Consider the following 4,627-nt stretch of genomic DNA (forward strand, 5'->3'; position numbering starts at 1 on the left):
TTTTTGCTCCAGTCTTATCTGCTTTTCCTGCTGCCGCTGTTACTCGAGCGCCGGCTTGAGGTGAACAAGCCGGCCAAGTGTCCAAGGGGAGCTGATCGAGCCGATATCCAAGGAAGTCCCGGTCGCGTGGGGGATACGCGCGCAACCTTTCACTTTTTGTCATGACCACTACGCTCATCTCACTCTCTCTCTCTCTCTCTCATTCTCTATCTCTGTCTCTCTCTGTCTCTGTCTCTCTCTCTCTCTCTCTCTCTCTCTCTCGCTCTGTGTCGCTTATCTGTCCTCTTTTCTCCAATAGACACAATGAAGCCAAGAAAATAAATACTCTCCCTTCATCACTCCATCACTCCATCCCTCTCCTTCACGACGTTTTGCCAACTTATGGAAGATCATCGACGCGCGTACTCGAGGCTTAATTAACTCATAAGTCAAAGCGAGATTCATGGAGGCATAACGAGAGTCGACGGGCAATTTATTCCTTCGTAAAGTACGACGCCGATTCGATGCTGGATATGTCTCCTGATGCAGTTCATTACTTTAATCCTAATAAATGTCTTCATTATCATTCTAGCAACCGAATCACCTCTTTCCCCTCTTCTTTGCAATCCAAACTTATTCGCAACATTAACAAGCAACATTCGGTTTAAGATAGTTTCAGCTAATTTGACAAAAATTGCATTTATTCGCTGCATTGATGATATTCGACTAAATGTTCAAATGATTAGTCAAACAGTACATTTATTATTTCATTTCAGAATATAATCATAATTGGGCGAAAATGTCCATGTTAGGGCGCTCGATGATATTTGCGAAACGAAAATATTTATATGAATTACGACGCCTCGTTGCTTGTATCATTGTTATTTTTATTATCTTTGAAGTTTGGAAAACTTCTCCAATTGAAATTCGCATTTTCCCAATTAATGGAGATGGTTTATTAACTTTCAAGCTTTTTCACTTTTCAATTACCGCTATCGATTATGTGCTATGGTTGTATTTTTCTTTCGTAAAAGGAATTGAAGGAATTGAAAAACACCTGTATATTGTTTTTTCAAATATTTACTCGCTATAATGTACTTTTATTGCAAATATACTTCCATATAATATAATAATAATAGATGTGGTATTAAGAAATTTACTTAGTACATAAGACGATTACGAATAATCCAATATTTTTTAGTTTTATTTTAAAAATTTTTTTTCTTCTTCTTTTTTTCTTTTTCTTTTTCTTTTTTTTTGTTTTTTGTTTTTTATTTTATCGTATCTCATGTCTAATGATATTTTAAGGTAAAATAAATTTTAAGGTAAATTTATAAGGTAAAACATGAATTGCGCTACTAAAAATAATTTTTACATCATCATAAATTATAAAGTAATTTATCGAAAGAAAGTTAAAATACTTCAGGATATAAAGCCGAAGCGACACGCAAAGCACGAAAACATCCTCCGATAACCTAATATCGCTGACCTAATTATGTATTATTGATATTACTGTGATTTAATATACATTTAATTTTTCATTATCTTGGCTCTTTTTTTGCCATAATACTAATTGAAGTTTTATAATGCGTTTGAATGTAAACCAGAGTGCAGTTTAAAATATTGATAAAATAACATTTTCTAAATTGCTTCTAATTTATTTTTTATTTTATTAATTTTCTTAAATTGAAAGCAAGTCTGTTCGATGAGTTATATAAAAAATTCCTTGATTATACCGAGCTTATTTTTTTTTTTCAAGATTTAATTTAAAACAATTATTTTACTTGTTAACTATATATCATTATTACAAACAAACCATTAAAGTTACTAATATTAACAATAATGGGATAAAATTAGCTATATTCATTTATATCATGAATTATTAAATTAAATGTTTCATACGATATGCATTTAACATTTGTATGTTTTTAATTAGAACGTATTAAATAAATATTGCGATTACTTTTAATTACGTTGTAACCTAAGTAAGATTTCTAATTATCTAAGTAATAATTCTAATAATCTATTAATAAAGAATTAAAGTGATGATTCTTTTTTTTTTTTTTTTTTTTATTAAAGTTATAACAATAAAATTGACAATATTACATGATTATGGCAAATTCATGTCGATTAAGTTTCATAATAAATGTTACTTTACAGAATTTATTCCTAGTTTGTGAGAAATTTACTGATATATGTTTTATCTTTAAATCCAACACACACGCGCACATACACGCAGAGAGAGAGAGAGAGAGAGAGAGAGAGAGAGAGAGAGAGACAGACAGACAGACAAAAAATATGTAAAATATAATATGTGATACAAATTTTCAAAACATTTTAATGCTGAGATAAAACTTTAAAGATTAATTTCTACATAGATGTAATATATTATTACAAATATATTATTGCGAGGATATAATTGTAAGACTCTGTAGAGTATTAGATAACAAAGGTATCCATCTTATTATTAAATAAATTTTTTTTTTGTGTTTTTTTTTTTTTTTATAAAGAATTAAAACATTTTGTTTACCCCTTAAATGAAAAGAATTATTTTTATAATATGAAAATTGATGATAATTATTATGGTCTTTATTATAAAGGTTTAACTATTTCAACTTATTTCGACGTTAAATCGACGTTAAATTCGAGTGTTGTAAGCATTAAACTTATAATATTTGAATATAATCGATGCTTTGATGAAGTTAAAACTTTACGCACATATCATAGATTTATTCGTAAAAATCGTTCGTATTCCCTCGTAAACATCGAAATTACAATTATATAATAAGCAGTTGTCGATAATAATAAATAAAGCGAGTATGACTCATTCCCTATGACACTTTCCACTTAGAGATGGGAAAATAATTTACACCCGGGATGAAGTGATCGACCGCTTAGGTAATCTAAGAAAATAGCGCTTGAGCATAAACTTGCTCGCTCCCATCTTCGATCGTCCTCGATTAAACAAATAATCAATTTACGGGAACAGGCCAAATAAGGTCATCGTGTAATGTGAAGTAAATGCCAGCTATTTGAATAACCTAGTAGTCGACGAGACTCCTTCGCTGCAATTCCCCAACAATGTCGACGAACAACGAATTTCAAACGCCCCCGGCATCGCACGCGTCCACCGATCGATCGCTTCCGATCTAGAAATCACGCGTGGGATCGACAACCCGGCGGAGCGGCTTACGTAAGGAGCGCGAAGTTGTCTCTCAGCGGGCGAAATTGAGCAACTTTAACAGTCGAGTCGATGCCGCTCGACCGACGCCTGTTACTTTGCGCCGTCAATCAAGTTCCGACATTTTTTATCGAGACGATGGACCTGCCGAGCCGACGATCTCGGATAGGATATTGGAATCATTTAACAATTGGCAAAATCCAATGATGTTGGTCTGTATTACGTGGCACTAAATTTGTTCTATTGAAAATTTGTCACAAACTTGTATCACATTCTTTTGTATTTGTTCTTTATAACTTTTATATAAATGCGATCAAATAACTAATAATGTGATAGTTTATGCTAAATTCTCGATACGTCAACATCTTTTTCCAACGTTTTACGCTCTTTCGTCACACCCGCTTCATTATTGCATTAATCGTTCTCTCTATTCTTTATTCTCCTTTAAGATAAAATGAAAATTACGACTAATTTTTTTATTTTTTTATTTATTTTGTTTGTTTATTTATTTTTTAATTTAATTTACATAATCTGCTTATGTCGCTGAACGTGAAAATTTAATTATTCTCGTAATATTTCGTCAACATTCCTTCATTCTTACGTATCTAACTTTCTTTCACAAATTTTTAATTCACTCCTTTATCCCCAAAGTTCTATAAAATAATTAATTATTCCATTAAATTATTAAGCAGTTATTTTTTTATGTAATTGTTTTGTGCATTAGAGTCGTGTATTTAAAAGATGCAGAGTGTACGTACGATGATATTTTATCCTTTATTACTCTTCTGACCGATTGCTCATTACTATTTCAAAGTATATCCAAGTTATTTCTAAATTATCCAAGAATTTTTAAATTATCTTTCTCTCATCACCGTATGCATTTATAATATCCGTAAATTTTCTTGTAATAAAGATGAAGTTTTGGCTACCGTTACCTTCCCATAAGTACGATAAATTTATGCGAAACTCTTGTCACTTCGCGCGCACATAATTTATCGATTAATTGCTCCGTTCGCCGGTATCATCGCATCGCTTATAACTCCTTATAATTACTTATGCAATTTATTAAGGAGATCGCTGGCAAATAGTTTCGTAAAGTCGAGTTTTGGCTCCATCAAGCTGTAAATCACTGTTGCGTTCTCTACGTTCAAGGACATCGAGTTTTATAACCTACAGTTCGATCAATTAGTAGAATAAAAAAGTAGCTATTTATTCCAACCGTTTCCTCATCGCAAACACTCAACGGCAAACTTCGTTCGTTGCACGGCAATGAAAAATATTGGTAAAACAATGGAATCCTAAATGAATATACGAGCATTCACGTTTCGCCTCGACTCTCGAATAACGTCGCAGTCGCAAATCCAAGTCGCGATTGGCGATCCATTACTTTTTCACCTCTCCTACAAAAACCGTCAAAATGTCATTGTAGGGTACTTTAACTAACTACTACCCACCCACCCCCCACCC

The 4,627-nt window shown here is 32.3% G+C and overlaps 1 protein-coding gene across 1 annotated transcript in view; it reads left to right on the top strand.

Moving 5' to 3' along the window:
* LOC105365399 (chaoptin) overlaps positions 1-4,627 on the top strand; it is a 21,934-nt gene that overhangs the window by 143 nt on the left and 17,164 nt on the right.

Source organism: Ceratosolen solmsi, unplaced genomic scaffold (genome assembly GCF_000503995.2).
Source record: "Ceratosolen solmsi marchali unplaced genomic scaffold, CerSol_1.0 scaffold33, whole genome shotgun sequence".
Taxonomy (NCBI): domain Eukaryota; kingdom Metazoa; phylum Arthropoda; class Insecta; order Hymenoptera; family Agaonidae; genus Ceratosolen; species Ceratosolen solmsi.